Below are 12291 nucleotides of genomic sequence, written 5' to 3' on the forward strand. Positions count from 1 at the left end.
CAAACGGGGGAGATGGATGCTCTGATATGTTGGTCCGCGACCAGTGAAGACTACTCGACTCCGAACGGGAGAGATGGATGCTTTGATAAGCTGGTCCGGACCAATGGAGACGTCTCGACTCCGAACAGGGGAGATAGATACATCAAGCTAGTCCGAGACCAGTGGAGATGGCGTAGATATGGATTTATAGTCGTCGCTCGACTTCTAGAGCCTGTGGCTCTAATATAACTCAATCCTGGTCGATCGGCACGAGAGTCTCTGACTCAAGGGTTTATAGTTGCCGCTCAACTTCTAGAGCATGTGACTCTAATATAACTCAAACCCGGCCGATCAGCACGAGAGTCTTTGACTCGAGAGTTTATAGTCGTCACTCGACTTCTAAAGCCCGTGACTCTAATATAACTCAAACTCGGCCGATCGATACGGGAGTCTTTGACTCAAGGGTTTATAGTTGTCACTCGACTTCTAAAGCCCGTGGCTCTAATATAACTCAAACCTGGTCGATCGGCACGGAAGTCTCTGACTCAAGCATTTATAGTCGCCGCTCGACTTTTAGAGCCCGTGACTCTAATATAACTCAAATCCGGCCGATCGGCATGGGAGTTTCTAACTCGAGGGTTTATAGTCGCTACTCGACTTCTAGAGCTCGTGACTCTAATATAACTTAAACCCAACCGATCGGTACAGGAGTCTTCGACATTGAGCCAGTGGCTCATATATAACTCAAATTCGGCCGATCGCCTCGGGAGTCTTCAACATTGAGCCCGTGGCTCAGATATAACTCAAATCTGGTCGATCAACGCAGGAATCTCTGATCGGGGAACTGTGACAGATCCTATGACCGAAATAAAAACTATAACGGAAAACTAAGCTGCCGACCAATGGAGGATCTGACTTAGTTCCTCGACTCTCGAATACCCGTGGAGTGAGGAGAATATGATATGTTCATCAAAACCCACCGGGGTCATGAAAATGGCAGAGTTTCCCGGCGTCGTCCACCTTCACGTTTCATATCAGGCAAAGTTCCCACAGACGACATCAATATGATTCTGTCTGAAAGCGCGAAGTTGGAAAGTCGGGGAAGTGGCAGTTCCGCTGACGGGATGAAGACCTCGCTCCTCTCTGCAAAACAAAACCAAAACCAGGAAAGGGGTCTCTGGCGTCGGCCCTCTGACGCTCAAGTTAGAAACAGAGGAAGGAAAATGAAAAATGGTAGAGACCGAGATTTATTTTTCTTGTCATTTCCTCATACCTGGCATCCCCCTTTTATATCTTTTTTAGTGACCTTCTATCTTCCCTGTTTAATGATATTGATTATCTTCAGAAGACATCTTTGTCTTGACTTCTGTGTATTTAATCACAGATGGAGTGTTCTCCTTTGCTTTCTCTTCCTCAAGATCTTTAGTCTTCTCTTTTATTACTTCGCGTGACTGATGCCAACGCCACATCTGACCAGACGGATGGTCCACTCGGACTGATTTCATATCGACCGGGTAACATCATTTTGGACGACTGATGTAGTTATTCCTACTCGGATTAGCCTTATTTGAACCCCAACTGAGCCCTTTTTCATGCTCAATTTAGTTCGGACTATAGTTAGGTGATTCCAGTGGCTTTAGGTCCGCCGATTTGACCCTATGTAAGTAATACAATACATCTAAATAAAATCATAGTCAATGCGACAAATTGAAACCAAAACATTGACAACAAAAGATCTGGATCCAAAATCAATGTCATTGATTCCTGTACTTGTTGCTGAACAAGGTTTTTGCAATCATAGTGAAGAGTCGTCGCTAGGAGCACGAACAACAACCGTACTTTTAACTCAATTGGGAGAGGAGAGAAACGAGGAAGAAGAGGAGTCAACAATTCAACATCATGCCCATAGGGAATTTTGACTTCCTCTTCTTATAGAAGTCCGTATCTCATACCTCGTTAAACCATCCATACGTTAACGAATTGGATTATTGAATGTACATAAGCAATATACATTTGATAACTTAAACCCTCTCACACAATTATTTGACAAAATTTAATTTTTGATGACAATGATGTGTAATAATAATTAATCCTCCAAATGGAGACTTAATCAATCATCCAGAACTCTATATTGGTAAGACCCTGCTGTCTTTACTCTATCAATCTCAATCATTGCCAAACGAAAAACAGAAATAATAAAAAAATAAAAATATAATGAGTTGTTTTAATTTTATTTTTATGCAAGTTATATATATATATATATATATATATATATATATATATATATATATATATAGAGGAGATGACTGTACACATGCGCAGGAGATCACTTGATTTTTTTTTATTTTTTTTATTTTTTTAATATTTTAAATTTAAAAAATCAATTAAAAAATTTAACATTTCCTTATATAAATTTTTAATACCTTAATATATCCCCTTAACATATTACAATACTCAATAAATACTTAAATTAATTTTATTTTAATTTTTTTTAAAACCAAATACTATAACTTAATTGGGAAGCCTAAACCCTAGAGGTAAAATCTAAAAAAAAAAAATAGCTTTAACACTATAACCAAAGCCTGAACCCTAGAAATAAACTCTTAAAAAAATATTTTATTTTTTATTTTTTTTCAATTATTTTTTAATTCATAAATTTTAAAAAAAAAATTAAAAAAAATAAAAACAGTTGTTATCCTGCGCGGTGCGCACAATCGCCCACTGTGGCGTCGCGCAGGATAACAAGAGTTTATTTCTAAGGTTCAGACTTTGGTTATAGTGTTAAAGTTATTTTTTTTTTAGATTTTACCTCTAGGATTTAGGCTTCCCAATTAGATTATAGTGTTTGGTTTTTTAAAAAAATTAAAATAAAATTAATTTAAGCATTTATTGAGTATTGTAATATGTTGAGGGCATATATTAAGGTATTAAAAATTAATTGATTTTTTAAATTTAAAATATTAAAAAAAATAAAAAAAATAATAAAAATAATAAAAAAACCGAGCGATCTCCTGCGCGCGCACAGTCGCGCACTGTGCAAGCACAGAAGATCACTCCTATATATATACAATTTTGTTATCCTGCGCGACGCCACAGTGCATGACTGTGCGCGCCGCGCAGGGTAACAACTGTTTTTATTTTTTATTTTTATTTTTTTTATTTATGAATTTAAAAATAATTGAAAAAAAATAAAAAATAAAATATTTTTTTAAGAGTTTATTTCTAGGGTTCAGGCTTTGGTTATAGTGTTAAAGCTATTTTTTTTTTTTAGATTTTACCTCTGGGGTTTAGGCTTCCCAATTAGGTTATAGTGTTTGGTTTTAAAAAAATTAAAATAAAATTAATTTAAGCATTTATTGAGTATTGTAATATGTTAAGGGGATATATTAAGGTATTAAAAATTTATATAAGGAAATGTTAAATTTTTTAATTGATCATATACTGATCCTGATCGGTCCACAGACTGATCAGAAGTCTCCTAGACCGATCAGGATATGTCCTGATCAGTCCAGAGGAACAGGTGCGCACAGTCACGCATCTTAAGTCCCGCATGATATCACTACTATATATATATATATATATATATATATATATATATATATATATATATATATATATATTTGTTTTTATTTTCAACTGCTCATTGTGTTGTAGCCACGCGGAAGGAATATTTTTTTTTTTCCAAAATATTGACCACGTGGTCGAAACGTATTACTCTTCAACTGTGGGAGGTGACGTTTTGTTGGATGCGTGAAGGGCATTTTAATTGTTTTAATATTTTATTTGTTTATTCCCGTTTTTATTTTTTGTTATAAAAAGAAAGGCTCGTAAAAGAATTTACAAACTAACTTACCCAACGCGGCAACGCCTGACGATCTTATTCTTAAGCCTCATTAAATGTGAAGCACCGTTTTGTTTGGTATTAAATCTCAACATCTAAACAAGTTCATCATTGGGCTTATATTATGCTCAACTCGATTCATCATTTTGCTACAATTATATTATGCTCAACTTGATTGATTATTCATCGGTTCAACTAATTGAATCAATTTGAACATAAAAATATGTTGATTTTGTATATGGTCGACTTCACTCTGACAAGTCTAACATATTAAAATTGGACATGATCCACACATGACCCACAATCTTTGAGATCTAATAATTAGTTAGGATTTGAAATAACAATCCTCTATAAATATTAAAGTCTATCGTATTAGCTGGAGAATTCCCGATATTTAACCTTAATCATAGCTTTTTCTTATTTATATTTCTACTATTCTATTTTTTATGGCATTCATAGGGACCTCGTTGAGATGACTCCCGCGACGCCTCTGACATGTGTTGATTCATGTAGAGAGGGTACTTCATCATCAATCTCCAACGAAGCAGCATATTTTGCCGCATCATGCAGCTATGAATTTTGAATGGAGAAGGCGGCCAAATGAACAACACAATGAACCTAGCCATAATTATGGCTTGAATGGAAGATAAGGAATCCAAATCTATTGACCTTGCCTTTCCTTCATGTATGTCAAAATCTTCTACCAGATTTCATTCCTCCATCATCCAAGTGCCTAGTGTTGCTGCTCAAATTGTAGCGATAAGAATTCCATTACCTCCACATCAAAATGAGAATCAGCTCCTACCATGGAAATACATTACAAGGACACTTGAGCACATTGAAAATGGCCTCTTGAGAACATCGAAAGGACTTTACCTACAACAAGAAAGATCATGAGACTCGAAAGTGTCTAGTTTCAATGAATGCAGTAAAGATTCAATTAGAAACTTAAACTCTATTAATCTTAACCTGTAGAAAATAGTTCAAACAAACAGGCTTAGCTGAAGAGAATCAACACTTTTTTAAAAAAGTAAACAATATCCATGGTCAATACTCTAATTTGATGTCGAAAGTCAGTAGGTTAAGATGTATTAGTAAATGCTCTTGAAGAAATGAGTAAGAGGCCTGCCTATAAATAAGTCCTAGGAACTGGACAGATGATAACAAGAACAGTTGGATGTCCTCTGGAGTCCCTCAAACACTTCAGAAGGGCTTCTTGAGCCCAAACCTGTAAGTAGGATAAGCTGGCCTTCACTGAAGTGTTTGGGGGAACTCTGGGTGTCACTCAACAATGAGCTCTCAAGCAACAGTTCTTTATCATATTGCTTATTTCGCAGTAGCTCATCTTCCATATTTAATAGCTAGTTCTTGGGAAAGTCATAGGGAAATTATTTAAGTATTTACACATCTCTCTTCTTGATATAATCATCACTGCTCGTGCTCAATTGCTCCAGCATATCTATCTACAGATAATAGTGCTGCTACTTGTTACTTTAATTCATGAGCTCTTGAAGTCTTACTTCGAGTATTTGTCGCCTGCTTTGATGGTGAAAGTGTATCTAGATTGAGGGACGCTTGCTTTTTTATATCTACTTTATTGCTTCTTTGCATCCTGGAACTAAATGATGTTAAAAAATGTAATAACAGGTTACAAGGAAAAAAGAAATTCAAGCTCTGGTGGGGAAATCTACAACTGATGCACAGAATTGAATTGAGCACCATGTCAACACCTCAAATAGGAGTCAAACATACAACAGTCCTTAGTATTAGCTGTTTGATACATTTCCCAGTAAACATTGTATATCCGCTACTGATTATTGCAGGATACTCAAACGAGTAATAAAGAAAATTAGGATTAATAGATCAGGCTAAAATCAGGAGACCTAAGGATTGCATGGAGTGAGGATTAAACTAAAGATGCTACATGTAGATGAAGTTTCAATGTTGCGGCAAAAGGATTCAGTAATGTCATGAAGATTTCGAATTACCAAATAATGTTGGATCAGAGAAGATTGTTGGATGGCTAAATAGACTTGGAGGATGTCATGAAATTGCTCCAGTGGCCCAGGTACATTTTTCAGCATTACAAGATATCATCATCAACTATGATTCATTCAATGATGTCCAGATTGTAATGTTATGGTCATTTGATGGCATATAGGCTATGAGTCTATTACTGCTGAATCTGAATTTGCAGATGCCCTTTGGCACCTGCTAAAGGATCAAGTGACCATGTGGCAAGGCAACAATGCTGCTGTGGGAATATACCTAGATTATCATGAACAATTTATCTGATGGATGAAATATAGGGATGGCGGTGTTAATGTAAAAGCCAGACGAAGAAGAAGTAAATCCCTCCATTTGGACTCAGCATTGCAAGGTGAGGCCCCTCATGGGCATGTTGAACTTTCAAAGTGACCCCTACCAAGTGCCTTGGCATTTAGGGATGAATTCAATCTTCCATTTCTGCTTCCATGTTGCAGCAAAGCCAGCCCCTCACCTCAAACAATGTCTGGACTGATGGTGCAAATTAAAGGAGTAAAAGTGCAAAAACTGCTATAATCTCATGTTGCTAAGTGAGGCACTCTCGAGTATGCTAAGTATCAAAGAGACTCCTGCCTAAGTGACTTGGCGTAATGAGTTGGATTAGGGAGGAGAGCTACATGCAGTATCATTCTAGCTATGAAAATGTAGGAAAGGGAAAAGAACATTGATGATAACTATATGGAATATGGTGCAAAAAGAGTGGAAAAAAAAAGAGTAGAGGGAGGGAGGATTAATTGGCTTTGATACTAAATTGGTAGTAAAAATACTTTATAATGTTCCGAAACACTTCATCAGGCATTGGGTTTAGTGCTCTATCACACACAGGCACAAATTAGTGGTAGCTAGAGAATCCTACTGATAGAGCATACAATCATTGCTAAGTTCCAAGCTAACTAATCCTGCCATTGGTGGCACCCAGATTTTCCCAAACACTTGGTTGGTCTATCACTGAATTTTAAAGCCTTAATGAAGCGTCTGAAGCACTGAAGGAAACAGTTAGTTCTTTCACAAGCTAAAGGTTCATTAAGTTGGCCTCCAAATAAACTTCACTAACATAACTTGAGTTAAGGACACTCTTAATCAACTTCCTATATATGAAGCTGGACTGAACATGAGGCAAAAATATAGCTAGGATGTAAATGAACTATGCAGCCAAAATAAACAATACATTGAACGTAGCCATAATTCTGGCTTGTGTGGAGGATAGGGAATCCAAATATCTTGGCCATACCTTTCTTCCGTCTCTGTCAAAATCTAGCACAAGATCCCATTCCCCCAAAAGGTAGGGTGTATTGCCGGATATTCCTCCATCATCCAAATGTCCTTTGCTGCTGCTCAACTTGCAGGAACGCAGATTACCTGTCTTGCACATCAAAACAAGCAAGAACTACCTTCTAAATTCATGCATACTCCATCAAATCTAGGTTTTTCTATGCATTAAAGGGTCTTGCATGGAAACCAAGGTTGAAAGGAGATAAAGACTCAGGCCGAAACGATAGCAAGAAGTCAATTTCCTTTTGATCACATTAAAAGTTCTATTCTCATGAAAACCATGAGACTCCAAAGTGTCTAGTTTCAATGAATGTAGTTTAAGAATAAGAAAAAGAATATTGGGCAAAAATTAAAAGGGTGCCCCATGTTTCCAAAATATCAAAAAGACACCATGACCATAATTTTCCTATATAACTATTTCATAATTTTGATAAATTATGAATTTGAATTTAGATAATAAAAACGTTTTTGTACAATATGAATTTTCTAATACACTCACAGAAATTATGATTCTAAATATTTATAATAAATTAAATGTTGATATTATAAATGTGTTTTTCTATAACTAAAATCTGAATTGCAATTTTAGAAAATTCAATTTTTATAGTTCAGATTTCATAAATTTGACAAAAATGGATTAAATTATTGGGACAATTGGATCATCAAACACAGAGTACTGTTAAGGAAATAAGCAGACTCCAAGCCTATATATAGATAGGTCATAGGAACTGGACAGAGGATAAGAAGAAGAGTTGGATGTCCTCTGGAGTTTCTTATCAAACACTTCAGAAAGGATTCTCGCGTCTAAACCTACAAGTGTGATAAACTCATCCTTACTGAAGTGTTTGGGGGAACTCCGGGTGTCACTCAACAGTTAGCTCTCATTTACCAATTCTTATATTGTTTCTTTCCCTGTAGCTCATCTTCCATCTCTGCTAGCAAATTCTTGGTTAAGTTTTGTAAGAAGTAACACAGTTCTCCTCTTATTTTTATCTTAGTCACAAGTCACGTTCAGTTTTGCCAACTTATCTATCCACAGAAACCCCCCTCAATCATCAAATTGCATTGCCTATAGAGTAGTCATCTACCTCATACAAATCATGAATGTGATGCTTCACTCCCCATCATTTATTTAGTTGCAGTTCTATAGTTATTGCTTATCATGTTTTTTCATAATTTTTTAAAGAGAATATCAACACATCGAAATAATACTGCCATTTTTATTTTAATTCATTAGGTCTTGCTGTTATGAGTTAAATATCCATTGCCTTTTTGTATGACACTAGTAAACTACGGTATGAGGAAAGTAGTTTTTCTCTTTAAGTTTCTACTTTACATCATGGAAATTAAACCACAATAGGATGCCAATATGTGAAACAGAAAATTATTCATAATCATCATCAACCAAGCTATGTTTGTCAGAACTATTTGGGTCAGTTACATAGGTTCTCCACTGCACTCAACACCACTGTTAAATTTTTTATTAATTAAACAATTTGTTAGTATACTTACTAATGCTTTCTTTGGTTTCCTCTACCTAATAATCCCTAGCTTCCACTCTAATAGATATTACGAGCCATTGTTTAGGAAATACTATTATTTTGAAAATTAAATTAATAAATTAATGGGCTTGGAAAAAGGAGGAGAAAAGTCAAATGCAAGTGATCATCAAAGTTAAGTAGTTATTTCTTCTTTTACTATTTACATTGCAGCATTTCATTCTTGCCATAATTTACAAATGCCCCATTTGTGTTCCTTTTATGGAATGTTAGTAGTTTCTGTCAATGCCTATGAAAGTTACATTTTTCCTACGAGGAGACTGGACATATGATCTTTGAAGATACTTAACCATTCTATGACAAAGAATCTCTTGGTATGATCCTAATAAGCTTAAATATGTCTTCTGGCCAAAATTTGGATTCTGATTTCTGAAAGTAGGCATGCATCTGATCAGAAGTTATTCAGCTTCCCACAGGTATCTGCCATTTTAGTCCTATGTTTTGAATTGTGGCATTAAATAACATGAGAAAACTTTAAATTATTTTTTTTAAAACAATGTAAAACTGAAAGGAAACATGATAACTTGAGAGTTGAAGACGCTGATCATAGAGAGAGTGATCAAATTATATACATAAATATATATAGAGAAAGAATGGTTATAATTCCAGACTGAAAATATTTTTCAAACAATTTCCAAGGCACTTTGATATCATCAATACAGTACTTTCTGTTGACAATTCAAAGTTACCCTCTTCAAAATTAGTAGACTCCTTGTTTTGCCACATTAGTAAAGCCTACATTAAGCTTCATATATTACAAGTAGAAACCACAAGATAAGAACATGTCTAATTCGTCATCTAACAAAACTAGCTACTTCGTATGGCTAGAAAAGTGCATATGTAATGTAGTTAAAAGGCTAAAAGCTCTGTTAACAAACCAAATTACCATCATTAGCTTGTCACAGATTGAATCTTGCTTTTGAACCTACATACAGACTTCAACTAATAGAAACGTGAGAGGAAACTTGTCCCTGCCATCATGACTGCCAAGTGCACATTTGTGAGCAAACTTAAAGAAGAATTCAATCCATTGATTATAAAACCAAATTGCATATGGCATGACCAATCTTGACCTTGGAGTAGACGTGGCAGTATAAGAACTTGTTCTAATGTGCATATCCATGCATAAAGTATTTCCAATGTCCACTATGAATATGGCCAATTAGCATCTGGTTGAGTTGGATAGATATGGATGGTTGAATTAAGTCTCAAAACCAGTGTGCTTCACTTCATAGTAACCTGAAAGGTAATATCACAGAACAAGAAGCATATGAGATCGCAGCAGAGAAAAAAATATTCAGATTGTAAAGACACTAACAATGAGACACACTTATTGAAGCCGACAATATTACTACTAACTATGCCCATGTCCCTCAACTAACTAGTACTTATCTCAAAAGAAATGCAACATAAACTATTGAGATGCATTACTATGAGGCAAAAGCCACAGCTTCAAATTTAAAATTCACTGATCAGCTTTGCATACATGTTAGCAAGAAAGGAGAAACTAAATTCGTTTTGTGTTAACGAACCTAAGTAAAGATTGACAATCTAACTAATAACAACAAAAAGGCCTAGGATCATGTAAAAGGCAATGACCTCACATCAACCACATTCATCATATATTCATATTCTCATAGAATTAAAAGTCAAATTTTGATGTTGGTTTTCCAAGCGAAAGAGAACATTTAGCCTTTTTATAGGCTTGGGACCGGCTTAGGGTTCCGGAAGACTAATGATAACTAGAAATTGTAAAACCAGAAGAATTGCATTCGCTGGAAATTGTCAGGCATTTCATGCTGTGACAAAGAAAAGAAAATGAACATCATTAGATGAAACTCATTAATCATTTTTGCTCATAAATAAACGCACATGTACAGAAGCAGAAGTGCAGATCAACTCAACGCTTATCCGACCTTCCAATGGTACCATTTTGGTCCAAATATTGTGCAAAAAAGGTGGGTCCCGTCGCCCAGCGGCCCCCTAGGCCTGACCCCACAGGGATCCTAGGAGGAAGTAAATCAGCGGTGAATGCTGGCCCGGGTAAAACATGATGTCTCCAGCCGGCCCAGATTATTCATCCAGTGCGCGTCGACCCTACGACTCATTGTGCAAGGATGTCACGCCTTAACCGGTTGATCCAGCCCGCGGGGGCTCCATTTTGGTCCAAATATTTGAGCAAAAAAAAGGTGAAACCGCCACCCCAGCGGCCCCCTGAGCCCGGCCCCACAGGATTTCAGAGGGAGTAAATCACGGTTAAGCTGGGCGGGTAAGTGGACTGGGGGTCTCAGGAATTTTTAGGCCAACCAAGATTTTATTCTTGTGTGCAACTGGCGACCTTCGACCCTGCGACCATTTGAGCAAACTCCAGGCCACTTACCAGCTGATCCAGCCCGTGGGGGCCCATTTTGGTCCAAATACTGCAAAAGGTTGGAACCGCCAACCCAGCGGCCCCCTCAACCCGGCCCCACAAGTATGAGAGGGAGTAAATCACGGTGAATATGGGCCCAGCTATGACATGGCGGTCTCAGGTGTTTAGCACGGACAGATATTGATGTTATCGCATTTGCTACCACAGACCCTCGACCTCTCGACTCATGCTGCAAGAATCCATGTCATAACCAGTTGATCCCGCCCGTGGGGACCCATTTTGGTCCAAATACTGCAAAGGTTGGAACCGCCAACCCAGCGGCCCCCTCACCCCGGCCCCACAAGTATGAGAGGGAGTAAATCACGGTGAATACGGGCCCAGCTATGACATGGTGGTCGAAGGTGTTTAATACGGACAGATATTGATGTTATCGCATTTGCTGCCGCAGACCCTCGACCTCTCGACTCATGCTGCAAGAATCCATGTCATAACCAGTTGATCCCGCCCGTGGGGGCCCCATTTTGGTCCAAATATGTTGCAGATCAGCCATGGGGGGGAGAGAGAAATCTATTCTGAGGCAGATCAGTGCTCCATTTACTTCACAAACAGAATCCAACACCTCGAGTCAATCAAACTGTAATTAAATTACTGCACAAACTGACCATCTAATGCCAGACTCGGGCAACGAAGTGAGAATAACATTACGGCGCCCTAATCGTCTATGCAGGACGCCCCAAAGGGACCCCACAACCGAACAAGGTCAAAGCTTTACGATCTCATGGATTGATTAAAGAAATGAGAGGAAGAAAGATCAAAACCCGACGATCAACCAGATGACTTGATCCAGGAAGCTTCCGAGAGCCTTCCGCGCCTTTTCCTTCTTCACGATCGCGAGACCATACGAAACAAAGTCAATCGGCGGAAAGCAAAGGCTTATATACTAGGGCCAAATTATCAAATATCACCCTTAATTTGGCGGAATCTGCCTCCTAAATTACTAGGAGAAAATTTCATTTCATTTCATCTCGTCTCGTCTTGTCTATACTTTTTATTTATTTATTTATTTAATATTTTATTTTTCAAACTTTTACCTATTAATTGTCGAATCACTAATGCACTTTTAATTTGTTACCATTTTAAGTCAAACGACATTAAAATAAATATTCACTGAATTTATTGGAAGTAGATAAAAGAAAGTATATTTTCTTTTCTCTCTTTTTCCG

General features: G+C 37.1%; 1 long non-coding RNA gene across 4 annotated transcripts; it reads right to left on the reverse strand.

Moving 5' to 3' along the window:
- Positions 1–4087: 4087 nt before the first annotated feature.
- On the reverse strand, positions 4088–11978 carry LOC122014243. Of its 4 annotated transcripts, none has more exons than XR_006120617.1 (5): positions 11887–11978; positions 9771–9936; positions 9584–9680; positions 7098–7229; positions 4088–4696 (listed from the first exon to the last, which is right to left on the reverse strand). It is a non-coding gene; the product is annotated as an uncharacterized LOC122014243 (long non-coding RNA). The 4 variants fall into 4 exon arrangements; XR_006120616.1 differs by having other exon boundaries at positions 7098–7225; positions 11899–11970; XR_006120615.1 differs by lacking the exon at positions 11887–11978 and adding an exon at positions 11731–11853 and having other exon boundaries at positions 7098–7225.
- Positions 11979–12291: the final 313 nt, after the last annotated feature.

This window comes from Zingiber officinale, chromosome 8B (assembly GCF_018446385.1).
Source record: "Zingiber officinale cultivar Zhangliang chromosome 8B, Zo_v1.1, whole genome shotgun sequence".
Taxonomy (NCBI): domain Eukaryota; kingdom Viridiplantae; phylum Streptophyta; class Magnoliopsida; order Zingiberales; family Zingiberaceae; genus Zingiber; species Zingiber officinale.